The sequence below is a fragment of the Lithobates pipiens genome, unplaced genomic scaffold (genome assembly GCF_037356315.1).
Source record: "Lithobates pipiens isolate NorthernLeopardFrog02 unplaced genomic scaffold, aLitPip1_a1.2 Scaffold_27, whole genome shotgun sequence".
Lineage (NCBI taxonomy): Eukaryota > Metazoa > Chordata > Amphibia > Anura > Ranidae > Lithobates > Lithobates pipiens.
The window spans coordinates 116,820,576-116,836,561 of record NW_027507788.1 but is presented as its reverse complement, the minus strand read 5'-3'; positions in this window follow the sequence as shown (position 1 = coordinate 116,836,561).

Genomic DNA, 15,986 nt, shown 5'->3' with positions numbered 1-15,986 from the left:
CTTGCATTGACTTCTATACAGAAGTCATCTGCAAGTTGCCGCTGAGGTCGCGGCAGGTCGCGGCGAGGCAAGTCGGTGTCGCCTCGCCTCGCCTGCAGTGTGAACCGGCCCTAAAGGAGTGGTATTTTACATTAAATGTTCCTCTACTGTTGAATTAGATCGCATGTCACTGTATTATTTTCTTTCCTTCAATCATATAATCCCTTTTAGGACGTTCTTACAACCATTGATGGTCATGATGAGACATTTCTAGAAATGAGGTCATAGCAAAACCCTTTGTGTTCAGAAATAATTAAGTTTAAACGACTTCAGGAAGCTGTATTGTAGTCTGTCTGCACATACTTTTAAAGGAAATGTTTTGGCAGATTAAGAAAAAGTCCCTTCCTTTCTTTCAGAAAATCAGCATTTGAGGAATATTCCTAATCTATTTCTAATCCTAATTCCTAATAATTCTGAATCTAAAGACAGAAATTCCAATGGAACAAATTTCTTTTAAATAGTTTACAGTTAAAGACGTTTCTATAATATTGCAATCATTAATCAAAATAGTATTACAGAAGCATCTATCCTCAAAGCCCACACAATGCCCACACAATGCTCATAAAGACATGGGTGAGTGAGTTTGGGGTGGAGGAATTGACTGGTCTGCACAGATTCCTGACCTCAACCTGATAGAACACCTTTGGGATAAATTAGAGTGGAGACTGCGAGGCAGGCCTTCTCGTCCAACATCAGTGCCAGACCTCACAAATGCGTTTTTGGAAAAATGGTCAAACATTCCAATAGACACACTCCTAAACCTTGTGGACAGCCTTCCCAAAACAGTTAAAGCTGTTGCAAAGGATGGGCCAACTCAATATTGAACCCTACAGACTAAGACTGGGATGCCATTAACCACTTGGGACCCGCGCTATTGCAAAATGACGGCAATAGCGCGGACCCACATTTTCGGGACTACGTCTATTGACGTAGTCCCGGTTACGAGCGGCCTGCGCGCCCCCTGAGGGGCGCGCGCGGCGCGCTCTGTGATCGGCGAGTCCGTGAGACTCGCCTGATCACCGATCCGTGTAAGGGGTCGATCCCGACCCCTTATCACGTGATCAGCTGTCAGCCAATGACAGCTGATCATGTGATAAAACGGAGCCGGTAATCGGCTAGTATTCCTCCTCGCGCTGACAGCGCGAGGAGAAAAAAAAAAAGCCGATCGCCGGCGGCCGTGTTCGGGACATCAGTCCCGATCACGGCCAGCAATTTAAAAGGACACCTGCCCCCTGCCAGTGCCCACCTGCCACCCGCAGTGCCATCCTGAATAAAGTAAGTGCCCCCCTGTCAGTGCCACCCAGCAGTGCCCATAGTGCCCACAGTGCCACCCAGCAGTGCCCACAGTGCCACCCAGCAGTGCCCACAGTGCCACCCACAGTGCCACCCAGCAGTGCCACCCACAGTGCCACCCAAAATCTGCCTCAGGTGCTGCACCCCAGTGCCGCCCATCAGTGCCCAGCAGTGCCGCCCATCAGTGCCCAGCAGTGCCGCCCATTAGTGCCCAGCAGTGCCACCTATCAGAGCCACCTATCAGTGCCACCTATCAGTGCCCATCAGTCCCATCTATCTGTGGTACCTATCAGTGCCCATCCGTGCCACCCATCCGTGCCACTTATCCGTGCCACCCATCCGTGCCATCTTATCTGTGCCCATCTTTGCCCATCAGTGCCGCCTTATCTGTGCCCATCGGTGCCGCCTTATCTGTGCCTATTAGTGCCGCCTTAACTATGCCTATCAGTGCCCACCAGTGCAGCCTATCAGTGCCCACCAATGCAGCCCATCAGTGCCCACCAATGCAGCCCATCAGTGCCCACCAATGCAGCCTATCAGTGCCGCCTAATCAGCGCACTTCAATGAAGGAGAAAAATGACCCGTTTGCAAAATTTTATAACAAACTATTAAAACATGATTTTTTTTTTTTTTTTTTTGCATCTTTTTTTGTTTGTTTAGCAAAAAATAAAACTCCGAGCTGTAACTAAATACCACCAAAAGAAAGCTCTATTTGTAGGAAAAAAATGATAAAAATTTCATTTGGGTACAGTGTTGTATGACCGCGCAATTGTCACTCAAAGTGCATCAGCGCTGAAAGCTGAAAATTGGTCTGGGACTGAGGGGGGTTTAAGTGCCCAGTAAGCAAGTGGTTAAAGATCATGTGCGTGTAAATGCAGGTATCCCAATACTTTTGGTAATATAGTATGTCCCATATTTGTGAACTTCGATTGCGTTAGACTTGTCAGGTGCAAAGGGTGGGCCAAATCAATATTGAACCCTATGGACTAAGACTGAGATGCCATTAAAGTTCATGTTTGTGTAAAGGAACGTGTCCCAATACTTTTGGTAATATAGTGTATGTAACTATGCACAGTCAGAGAGCAGGCTCACCTGGAGGAAACCTTCTCTTCTTCCTTAAAGATACAACAATACACCAAAAGCCCAGACTTGACCTTAGCAAGGTAGTTGAAGGCTTCCAATGTGTTTTTGTAGCAAATCCAAAACAGCAACATTAAGGCTCGGTTCACACAGGGGGCGACGCGAGGCGACACGACTTGCCGTGCCGCGACCTGACAAGTCGCCCCCGTTCTGTACTACGGAACCGTTCTAAGAGGGGCGACTCGAGTCGCTCCGACTTAGAAAAAAGGTTCCTGTACTACTTTTGGGCGACCTCGGGCGACTTGCATTGACTTCTATATAGAAGTCATTTGCAAGTCGCCGCTGAGGTCGCGGCAGGTCGCGGCGCGGCAAGTCGCGTCGCCTCGCATCGCCCCCTGTGTGAACCGAGCCTAACAGTCACTCTGTGTTCTTTCCCACATACAGTAAAACCATGGATTGAGAGTAACTTGGTTTGAGAGTGTTTTGCACGACAAGCACATTCTTTTTATAAATTTTTTTGACTTGATAAACGAGTAATGTCTTGATATATAAGTAGCTATGTATATTTTTCTGTGTTGTACCGAACTGCATCAGGTTAATATTTTTCTGAGTATGCTGACATCTCGTAGTTGTTTAGAGACACTACAACTTGTTTACAACTTGTTGGTATATCCCACTGTTCTCCCCCCCTCTTTGATGCTAGTTGGTCCTAGCTAGACCCTCCCTCTTTATTCTAAGTGTAGCAGTACCCCCGTAGGAATTGAAAATGTCAGGGTTCCCCACTGCTGCCAGGACTGGCGCTACCAATAGGCAAAGTAGGCACCGGCCTAAAGCGCACATCAGTCGGGGGCACCACGCTGGCTGCATGTGGCGGGAAGGAGTAAACACTCCAGCTGTGCTGCCCCAGACAGACTGCCTAAGAAGACCGAGACAGACAGAGAATTGGGGTATAAGTAAAGGAGGGTTTTAAAGAGGACTGGGATACAAGGGGGCCCGTGAAGGGGACTGAGGTGCAAAGAAAGGGGGATGTGAACGGGATTTGGATTGCAAGGAAGGGGGGCTGAGGACACTGATGTAAAGGGGAAAGTGATGTTAAGGGGGAGAGATGGTATTGATGTAAAGGGGGCTGTGATGTAAATTGGGGGACTTGGATGCAAAGAGGTCTGTGATGTAAAGCGGACATTGTATTGTAATGGGGTGCTGTATTGCCACTATTTGTCTTCGGACTGGTTCCAGAGGCGCAGGTGTGGACCGCGACTGAAAAAATCTGTGGAGAGGCACCACCAAAAACTCCACCCCACCACCTCTACCGTAAACATGGACGGGGAGTCAGGGACAGAGCCAAGGGGGGCAGCAAAATGAGGTTTCGGCTAGGGTTTCAAAAATCTTTGAACCAGCCCTGACTGCTTTACAGCCAGTCACATAACATTTTCAACTTGCATCCAGATGCAGAGAAACAGTCATTGAGCTTTGTTTTTGTTTTTTCATTGAGGGGATAATAACTTTGATCCTTCTGCGAAGCTTGACTTGATCCTCTGTACAGCTCTGTTTGACTTACTCTGCAGAACTCCAATTGATTTATATTGTACTGAACTAACAGTCTCTTGTTAGCTCAGCAAAAGCCCCTTACAGGTTTGGAAAAGTAGCACATTTGGAGTATACTGCATCCTGAAACACCTTCAGCTTCCCTGTAGACACTAGTCCCAGCTCCACTTCTTGCAGGAAATGCTAGCCCACCTGGCTGCTTCTTCACAACCCCACCTGGCTGCATCTTCCCAGTCTACCCGACTGACACACTGGAGCTTTCCCAGGGAAAGGTTTGAAGAACACTTAGCACACTGCCGTCTTCAAGAAAGACCTGCTGAAAGTGGCAATCTCTCCCGTTGTCTGTCCCTGCAATGTCAATGCATAAAGCGCCATTTGAAACAGATCGGTTGAAATCTGAAAAAAGGAATTTATTTTTATGGTTGTCACTGAGGCAGAAAGTGATGTCACCAGCCCAAAAGGTGGGAGAAAATTTTGTAATAGGGGCAGCTGTTCAGGTGAAAATTCTGAAAGCATTACACTTGGGGGCATGTTTATAAAGCAGTGAATGTGGCATTGACCAAACAGTCACTGTTTTTGTATCATCCTGGTACGTGTTTTTTGCAAGGGCCCATCAGATGGGGGGGATGGGGGGGTGATGACTCTGATAAGGGGACCTTATACTTTAGGCTTTAAATACTAATTTCCCAAAATTTTATACTGATCTTGGCCAAAAATGTTGGTGTCTAATCTGCTTGCAATGTTGATGTGCAAAATTACAAATTTTTTGTCTTGTTTCACTCCACAGTTTCCTTCAACGCCACAGGAATGGCAGACCGTGGCCTCCCACTTTGCCAGTCGTTGGGACTTTCCCAATTGTGGAGGTGCAATTAATGGGAAACACGTCCGCATCGTCCCACCCCCCAACTCGGGGTCGTACTATTATAATTACAAGGAGTTTAATAGTATCGTGATGTTGGCGGTGGTGTCAGCGACCTATGACTTCCTGTATGTGGACGTGGGGCAAAATGGACGGATGTCAGATGGTGAAGTGTTCGAACGGACAGAATTCTATTGGCATCTCCAGAGTGGCAGTCTGGGCTTGCCACCCCCAGAGGAGAATCAGGAAGGACTCCCGTTCGTCTTTGTCGCAGATGAGGCGTTTGCCCTGGCAAACCATCTGATGTGGCCTTTCCCGATGAGGACCCTCACCCCAGACCATAGGATTTTTAATTTCTGGCTGGCCAGAGCCAGAAGAGTGGTGGAGAACACTTTTGGAATACTGGCCAGCCGGTTCCGCTTTTTTTTAACGCCTATCCACATGGCGGAATATAAAATAAATCACATAGTGTTGCCTGCTGTGTTCTGCGCAATTTCTTAAAAAGACATTCAGCAAACTATGTGGTCTCAGTTGGCCAAGATGCAGACTTGCTTGAAAATGAGAACCTCACGTCCCTTGAAGCTGCTCGTCCTGGCTTGCCCCCCCAAAGCTCCCGTGAGGTCCAAACCCAATACATGGAGTACTTTGTGGTTAGGGGGGCCATTGATATGCCAGACAATGTCTGAGAGGCATTTTTTAATACATTTTTCTTTGAAACTACAATAATCTTTGTTTTCATTTACTGATTGGCTTGATTTTAAGTGTCTCCTAGGTAAATTTTAGATTTTTGTTGTTGTGCCTTTTTCTACAACAGTGCAAACCCAAGTTCTGAGCGAGATGAGGTGACCATCTCTTCTTCAGATAATCTTATTATGTTGTGGGTCTACTACACACACACACCTTGTTTTTGTTAACTAATGTATGTAGTGCATTACTGACCAAAATATTGCTCATTTTCAGCACCATGGCAGAAATATGTGGGGTCATGAAAATGGCATGATTGGGAAAATGAACACATCACTGTGGGCGTTATTTACTAAAGGCACATCCACTATGCACTACAAGTGCACTGCACCTGAAACTGCACTTGGAATGCAAAGTGGAGTTGCCTTTACTAAATAACACCCATTGTCACCGAAAACAACAATTTTACTCCATATACTGCTTTTGCGCATTGAAAAAGGAAACAACACATTGTTGATAATTCAATTTTTTAATCAAAGCACATTCGCATGTGCGTTTAGAAAAGGGTTTTACAACAAACCAACATATTGGGTGTATGAAAAACATTATTTAAGGTCATTTTTGGGTAACTTGGTATTTTGGTGTAAGCAGTCATGTATCAAAGCGTAACATACAGAACTCAGGAACTTACAAAGTTCAACTTTGAAAAGTGAATACAATATCAGACATGAGTATGTACAAACTGGGCTGATATTGCCTTCATCAGATGGGTGTCACTCCTGGAAAAGCCAAATTTGTAAGATGCACACAGTGTGTCAACATGTGCTATCTCCCATCATGGGGGATCAATGTACATGTTTTGGGGCTGCAACCCATTCAACTCAGCCACTTTCCACAAAACACGTATATTGATCCCCCGTGATTGGAGATGTAGCACATGTTGACACACCCTGTGCATCTTCCAAATTTGGCTTTTTGTAAAATACAAAAGTTGTTGTTTCAAAACAAAAAAACAAAACCCTAGCTAGTTTGGGGTGTTTCAGACTCTCCCCAAAACATCAATGATGTTCTTCATTTTATTTTGAACATCATTGATGTTTTGCTGTGTATTTTCTAAATCCCGATTGCACCCCATTATCTCTCCAATCAGGATCTGGGCACTTTCACTGGTAAAATGTGATTCTTCTTCCACATCACCTACAAAAAAAAGCAAAAAAACACACCATGTATTATAAATATGCCGACATACATTGATGAGCTTACCGGAAGCTGTGGTCTCCGACACTCACCTGTTGTGGTGACAATTTGTCCAACTTCAACGATCTCTCCTTCCTCCTCCTCCTCCTCCTCCTGCTCCTCTGCTTCTGGTGTTGGAATTTCACCTTCTTTGGGAGGGGTGGGGTCCCTGGTGTCCTCAGACTTCCCGAGTCTTTTCTCCCCTATGAGAATGTAAAAAAGGAATACTTAGCATACAGAGGGCAGAAATAGGAATATGAAACATTGCTTGGAAGTGTGGTACAATTGTGTATTTTGGCCGAGTTCAAAAGGTGAGAACATTATTGTGGACACTTTGTTAAGCTGGAATACTTACCTGCAGAACAATGTTTCTTATGAACGATTGAACCCATGAACTTGAAAGTGGCCATTTTAAACTGTACAACATGAAATCAAAGCACATGGAGCAGCATGCAAGCAAGCATAATCATATGAACACACGACAACTACTTACTTTTTTGAAGAACACGCTTGATCCTTCTGTACTGATCGTGCTCCCTCAGTTTCAGGTCTGACCAGCGTTTTCTCAGTTGATCCTTGGATCGTCGTACCCCAAAATTCTTCTGAAGACTCTTCACAACTTTAGTCATGATCTTGGCCTTTCTGATATTTGGGTTTGGGTAAGGTCCATACTTCCCATCATAGTCGGTCCTCTTCAATATGTCCACCATCTCCAACATCTCTCCAAAATCCATATTTGAGGCCTTAAATCTTCTCTTCCAGGATCAGGACGTTTCAGGCTCCGGATTTTTCTCGCCCTCCTCCTCGTTAGTGGAACTCTGATTACGCACCTGCGTTCTTTCCGCCATGTGCTCTCCCCACTGCGCCGAAAGCGAAGGGGCGGGGCATAGTCTAGAAAGAACGTCAGGGCGGGCAGAGTTTCACGCATGCGCACTGTATATAAAACGCAACATGCGCGTGTCGTACGTACGATCTGTGAGTAGAGGAAGGAGGAACTGAAACTCCGATCGTTCAAACAAAAGGTACAATTTTAACTTGGTACATCACTAGCCTATACTGCTTCTAGATTGAGGCCTATATTGGCACAAGATTATAGAGAGTTTAGCCTGAAATTATTAGGTTTTGTCTTGTGTTGTGTCTTGCAGACAAGATGGATCCCTTCAAGGAACCTCATTTTCTAGAAATGATCATTGATATGCTCAGGGAGCTGCCCTGTCTGTGGCAAATGAAAAAACCCCTTTCTAAGGACCCAAGAAAGAGGAAGGCAGCGCTGGAGAAAGTGCTTGGTTTGGTTAAGATCATGCTCTCCACGGCAGACATAACCTATGTGATGGCCAAAATTGGTGCCCTGAGGTGTACTTATCTCAGGGAGCGCAAGAAGTTACAGGATTCCCTGAGATCAGGAGATCCAGATGCCATTTATATCCCCAGGATGATGTACTACGAGAGGCTGCATTTTCTGGCAGACCAGGGGGAACCCAGGCCACCACTCTCCAGTCTTCCTTCACCCCCAGCTGAGGCTTCCGATGTCCAACCTGGGCCTTCCAGGCAACAACATGTGGAGGGGCCTAGCTTGAGACAGGTATAGTGATGTTAACTAGATGTTATTATTGATTAGTAAGTTGTGATTTAACAAAGTGGTTTACATCTCAATAGACAGTAGTGACCAAAAATGATTGGTACAAGAATGAAAAATGCTGGGCTCAGAATGATAGTCTGTTCTATTTGGTAACATTCAATTTGCAACAGTCATGAGCACAAAATGGTGTGATTGATGAGCAAAAAACGAAAACTATGTCCCATTTTCATACACAGGAAGACCTCAGCCAGGGGGAGGCTGTGGCAAGTGGCATCCCGGAGGTCGACCAACGCCCTCCTCCTCCTGCTACAACTACAGGAGCCCAGCCACAGCCTGGAAGGAAGCCTGGGGGGAAGTGCCTAAGGAAGATGAGAGAGTGATGGCCTGGGTTCAGTCTGGTCTGACAGAAGATGCAGCCTCTTGAAGAACCACATCCTGGGGACATAGATGGCATCTGCTTTTCCTGATCTCTAGGACTTCGAATTAGTTCATGTCTGCCCTGGGGGCCAAAGGCTTCGCCAAATTGACAAGTTTCTCCAGCGCTGCCTCCCTCTTTTTAGTTGTTTGATACCTAAATAAAGTTTTTTTTTGTTTGAAGAAATACTTGGGTACGTGTTTTACTTCAAAAAGGACAGTTTATTTGTGAGTAGGCAGGTATATTTAAAAAATACAAAGTGAAATAAATGGGGCACCAACACTAAACAACCTCCTGTAGATTAAAAAAGAAAAGAAAATACAAAAAATGCAAAGATGAGCAAACTGTCAAAAAAGGAGATGTTGATGAAAAAAACCAAACACAAAATTCCCCCAAAAAACAAAAACAAAAAAAAAATGTGTAGATGTGGCGATTTAAAATATTGTATTGCTGAAATGAGTAAAAAAGACTGAAGAAATATGTTCGGGAATACAAGGGATGACGTTTAAGGATCGGTACAGTGCTTTGAAAAAGTATTCATACCCCTTGAAACTTTTCACATTTTGTCATGTTGCAACCAAAAATGTAAATGTATTTTATTGGGATTTTATGTGATAGACCAACACAAAGTGGCACATAATTGAGAAGTGGAAGGAAAATGATCAATGGATTTCAAAACTGTTTACAAATAAATATCAGAAAAGTGTGGCGTGCATTTGTATTCAGCCCCCTTTACTCTGATACCCCTAACTAAAATCTAGTGGAACAAATTGCCTACAAAATTCACCTAATTAGTGTAGCACTAACCCCCGAAGGAGCTGCTGGTCATTTTTGGGCTTACTGTTACCCTCCGTTCTCCTTGTTGCACGTCTAGGGGATGTCCCGTGGTAGATGGCCCAGTAACTTGAATGGATTTTAGATCCACTTGAATGGATTTTATTTGCAAAACTCAGACAATTGAACCGTCTTTCAACTTGGTATCAGAGGGTTGGAAAAGGGAAGTTAAGGTACTCTTAGTGTCAAAGTCCAAAAACGTTGAAGAACTTGCTTACTTTGACTGCATCCAGAGAATAGCCATTCGCAGCTAGATGATCACTCAAGCTGGACAGTCCCTCTCTCACAAGGCCTAGCAGCCAACTTAGTGCTTATTCAGGAACAAAGTCTTTGTCACAGACGTTGTTGCAGAACATGTAGGGAAACTAAACTTGAAGCACTTGTAGGATACCTGGATCTTTCGGCCTACTTGGCGATATCCACAAGACCAGATTCTCTCGGTTACTTCAGCCCTTCCAGGCTCTTGTTAAGAAAACCAATCCGTACATGGTGTTCTTCTAAAGAGTCCTCCCCTGGAATGCTCGAAGTATACTGGGTCTCTCCCACCTCAGAATCCTCCTTTGGTTTCCTTGCCTTGGGCTAGCCAGCTCCTCCAAGACATTAAAGTCGGGTGGATCAGCACCCCAGGCCATAGCCTTCCTGGGGGCTGGTCAGGAGGACCAGGACCATGTAATCAGCACAGCATACTGGACCGGAACCCCGAACCACGTGACATCTGCATCTTATGTACCCTCTGCCAGAAGCACAATGAGAGCGCCCCTCCCACTGGGTGACTCAGAGAGAGAGTAACCTAAGCGCCTGACCAGACCACAGTTCCATGCCTGCCAGAAGAGACAGTGCCCCCTGTGGCCAGGCTGAACATCTCACAGTCCAGGCTGACTGATGCTGAGGCCCAATTTAGATAATTACACCCAAACCAAACTGCAGTTTAGGCGTTTAGAAAAAACGCATAGCGTGTGCTCTTCGGGAGCCGCTGCTACATTAGTAAATAAAGTCCACCTGTGTGTAATTTAATCTCTGTATAAATACAGCTGTTCTGTGAAGCCCTCAGAGAGCTCTCATAGTGAACAAACAGCATTGTGAAGGTTAAGGAACACACCAGACAGGTCAGGGACAAAGTTGTGGAGAAGTTTAAAGCAGGGTTAGGTTATAAAAATAATATCCCAAGCTTTGAACATCTCACAGACCACTGTTCAAACCATTTTCTGAAAATTGAAAGAGTATGGCACGACTGCAAGCCTACCAAAACATGGCCGTCCCCCTAAACTGACAGGCTGGGCAAGGAGAGCATTAATCAGAGAAGCAGTCAAGAGGACCATGGTAACTCTGGAGGAGCTGCAGAGATCCACAGCTCAGGTGGGAGAATCTGTCCACAGGACAACTATTAGTTGTGCACTCCACAAATCTGGCCTTTATGGAAAAGAAAGACATTGTTGAAGGAAAGCCACAAGAAGTCCTGTTTGTAGCTTGCGAGAAGCCATGTGGGGGACACAGAAAACATGTGCATGGCATCTATTTATTTCCCTTTCCTGTTTTATACAGTTCAATTACCTTTTCCTGCAGATCCTTTAACAATTCTTTTGCTTTCCCCATGACACAGAATCCAGAAACTTCGGTGCTGCTCTGGATGAAAGATGCAAGGATCTGCCAGGAGTCCAGATACTCATAGACCTTTTATACACACACACTAATTACAAGCAAACAGATCACAGGTGAGGATGGTTACCTAATAGCCATTCAAACCCCTTTGTGTCAACTTGTGTGCATGTTATCAGGCCAAAATCACCAGGGTATGTAAACTTTTGATCAGGGTAATTTGGGTAGTTTCTGTTGTCATTATGATTTAAAAAGAGTAAACACAGTTGATTGGTAATAAATGGCTTCAGCCAAACACTAATCATGAGTGAAAGAAATGTTTTTGTGTTATCATGCATATTCTCTGAAAAATGGCAGAGAAATCATACATTCTGCCAGGGTATGTAAACTTATGGGCACAACTGTATATACTGCAGCACAGAAGTTCTATTGCACGAAATCATGTACGTGTGCCTAATTTTGTGCAATAGATATAGTGGGCACGTGCTCATTGCATAGAGGGGGAGCCAATCAGTGGGTCCAGTGTTTGCCGGCCACCCGTGATCATTCCCCAGAGAGGTAGAACAGTGATCTGCCTATGTAAACAAGGCAGATCGCCGTTCTGACAGAGGAGGACACAGAGATCTTCTGTTCCTGCTAAGCAGGAATACAGTTCTCTGTGTTCACCCAATCAGTCCATCCACCACACAGTTAGCAAGCACCTCCTAGGGACACACTTAATCCTTTGATCGCACCTGGTGTTAACCCCTACCCTGCCAGTGTTATTAGTACAGTAACAGTGTATATTTTTAGCACTGATCACTGTAATAATGTTACTGATTTACAAAAAAGTGTCAGTTAGGTGTCTGATTTGTCCGCCGCAATGTCACAGTTCAGTTAAAAATACCTGATCACCGCCATTACTAGTAAAAAATAAAAATAAAAAATGACATAAATCTATCCCATAGTATGCGCAAATCAATCAATATACGATTATTGGGATTTTCTTTTACCATAAATATGTAGTAGAATACATATTGGCTTAAATTGATGAAGAAATTCAAATTATTTACGTTTTTTTTTTTTTTATTAAGCATGTTTTATAGCAGAAAGTAAACAATATTGTTGCTCTTTTTTTGTTTATAGCGCAAAAAATAAAAACCGCAGAGGTGATCAAATATCACCAAAAGTAAGCTCTATTTGTGAGAAAAAAACTATATAAACTTTATTCGTGCCTTATTGCAAAAAATGGCCTGGTCATGAAGGGGGTTAAACCTTCCATTGCTGAAGTGGTTAAAGAGGATCTTCAGTCAGTTTTAAAAAAAAGTCAGCCGCTGAAAATACTGTAGCTGTTGACTTACTGAGACACTTACTATTCTAGGGATCCAGAGATGTCTTCACCTGGACCGCTTCTTCCCTGGTCTTTGGGTCCCCGGCAGAGCCATGTTTACTATGGGAAGTCGGCTGTGACCCCCTGTGCCTTCAATGCTGGCTCCCCAGTGCACATGAGTGAGCTGCTCTGCTCTCTATGAATGGTCCTCCAACTTTATGGGACCTGTAATGTGTACCCGGAGGTTGCGGGCAGGGCGGCAAGGGGGAGAAACTCCACTGGGAAAGCCTAGCTGATCCCAATGGAAGTGGGAGTGGGTACCCACCAACCAGGAATCTATGCCAGAGTAGAAAATGTGTTTCTTTATTATTTATTTATTTCACCTGTTTATATAGGTCATGCATATTAGGCATCACTTTACAAAATACATAGAATCATTCACATCAGTATCTTCAGCAAACATTACAATATAACATCCCTATAATACTTATAAAGCTCACACACACATTTTGTGGTGTCAGTTTGAAACTGTGAACTCCTAGCAAACACCTAAATTCACAGCTGAAATACATATACAAGGGCTGCTTTACCTGTCAAATGATTTATAATAAGTGGAGTGCTACACTTTTGTATTATATGAATCAGCAGTCGGCATGCTAACCTGACTTATCAATGCTGTAGTTTAGTAATACAGCTAGGTCACCTCCCTGCTCACAGCATGTGATTGGACATTAAATGGGTAACTGCAGACTGATAAGGTAATCTCCCTGCCCTCTGAGCCTGTTCATTGTCATTATATGTACATTACAATATAGAATGGCTATTAAAAAGGAAAAAGGACAGGAATATATAAGGAAAAGGGCAGGAATATAAAATTAAACATATATGTTTACCTACCTTCTGCAGCATCGATGCAATGCTACAAGCTGTCCCCCGTGGGCGGAGAACTTAGTGATCATGTGACTGATGATCGCTCAGTTCTCTGTCTTCACTGAGCAGAGAGTGATGACAATAAGCCACTGTCTCTCTGCATGGCCCCTCCAGCACTTATTGGAACACTGGGCAGGAGAGAGGGTGGGAGTGGCTGGCTCAGGCTCTCAGCAGAATGCTAAGAGGCTGAGACAGCTGCCCCTTAAAGCGGAGGTCCACCCTAAAGTGGACCTTCCACTCATTGGAATCCTCCCCCCTTCCGGCGCCACAATTGGCACCTTTCAGGGGGGAGGGGGGTGCAGATACCTGTACAGTACAGGAATCTGCACCCACTTCCGGCATAGCTATCTGCGGAAAGGGGCGTAGATTCTGCAGAATCTACGCCCCTTTCCGAAAGTCCCCCGCTGCCTGCTGGGAAACACACGGATCCCAGAGACAGCGGGACCATCCTTATTGCGCAGCGCGACTCGCGCATGCGCAGTAGGGAACCGGGAAATTAAGCCGAAAGGCTCCACTTCCTGATTCCCATACCCAAGATGGCGGCGGCAGCACCCGAGAGACGATCGAGAGATCGGCTTCGGGTGCCGACATCGCGGGCGCGCTGGGCGGGTAAGTGTCCTTATTTTAAAAGTCAGGAGCTGCAGTATTTGTAGCTGCTGGCTTTTAAAAAAAAAAACAGCGGAACTCCCGGCGGACTCCCGCTTTAAGCATCTGGGTGGATCTCAACATTATTTCTCCCACATGCCCCTTCCCCTGACTTCTCTGTCAAGATCAATGGCACATCTGTCAGTCCATCCCCACATACCAGGGTGCTAGGGGTAACCTTAGACTCTGAACTGTCCTTTCAGGCCCACATACAATCCCTGTCCAAATCATGCCGCCTTAGCCTCCGCAACATTTCCAGAATACGCCCCTTTTTAACTAATGACATCACCAAGCTTCTAATTCACTCCCTGGTTATCTCTCGCCTTGACTCATTGGATTACCTTTACATAGACTATCCCCCCTTCAGTCCATAATGAATGCCGCTGCAAGACTCATCTACCTTACCAGCCATTCAGTGTCCTTCACCCCTCTTTGCCAATCCCTCCACTGGCTTACACTCACCCAACAAATACAATTCAAAGTACTAACAATAATTTACAAAGCAATCCATAACTCTGCCCCCAGCTACATCACTAGCCTAGTCCCCAAATACCAACCAAGCTGCTCTCTTTGGTCCTCCCAAGACCTCCTGCTCTCTAGCTCCCTTGTCACCTCCTCCCATGCTTGCGTCCAGGATTTCTCCAGAGCTTCTCCCATCCTTTGGAACTCCCTACCCCAATCTGTCTGACTGTCCTCTAATCTATCCATTTTTAGACTATCCCTGAAAACCCTTCTCTTTAAAGAAGCCTATCCTGCTTCTAACTAACACTGTTTTACTTCCTCCATCAGCTCATCCCCCACAACTATTACCTTTTGTATCAATCGACCCTTCCTTTTAAGATTGTAAGCTCTAACGAGCAGGGCCCTCTGATTCCTCTTGTACCAAATTTTAATGTCTGCCTTTATTTTGTTAAGTGCTGTGCAAACTGTTGGCGCTATATACAACTTGTATAATCATAATAATTATTGTCAGGATCCCACCAGAGTCTGGAGCTGGTCTGCAACATCAGCCAACAGTGGGCATTAGCAAGCTATCGGCTGATTGTGGATCACAGGAGAGCACAAGTAATTGCACTCCTGTGACCCACATGAAACGAGCTTTGGCCATACTTCTCTTTTAACGCTGTCCTTCTTTTTTGTAGTCTGAGTGAGGCTGTACTGAGGATTAGTAGAGGCTGATACGAAATCAACTTCAGCTACTCGTTGCATGAAAATAACTACATTACTTGGTGTTTTCCTTAGATCTGGCAGGGTCCTCAAACACCTGGAGGAAGCACCACAAACGCAGGAAGAACATACAAACTTCATTCAGACCCTATGGGACTTAAACTCAGACCTGCAAGGCAAGAGTGTCAACCACTTAGTCACTGCTTTTCCAAAGATTCCTAGCCTAAGATGTTGTACACAATTGCAGATTAGTGGTATAGGGACACATATTTGTATCTTTTTCAATGTACAGGCTATAAAAACAGCTGGTAATGTTTTTTTGGGGGAAAACTAGAACATAAGTGGGAGACCCAAATCAAATTATTAGCTGCAAATTTGTACGCTGTTGCTGATGTTAACGCTTATTTACATATTTAATCTGGTCGAAAAAAGTCCATCCAGTTCAACCAAAAGAGAAAAAAAACACAAATTGAAAACCTCCATATACACTATCCCACAGTTGATCCAGAGGAAGGCTAAAAACCCCAATAAAGAGAGTTCTGCTTGTGCACTACTTCCAAAAGGATTCAACCATCAATCCAACATATTACTGTGCTTTATTGACAAAGTTGAGGCAAAATATCAAGAAAAAACTTTGAAGAAAGCTCTCCAAAGGTGTCATCCTGTTGCGTGTCATCCTGTTGCATGGCAATGCCTCGTCACACACTGCAGATGAAAACAATGACAACACTGACCTCCTTAGGCTTTCAAGTGTTGCCCCATCCACCCTATTTAC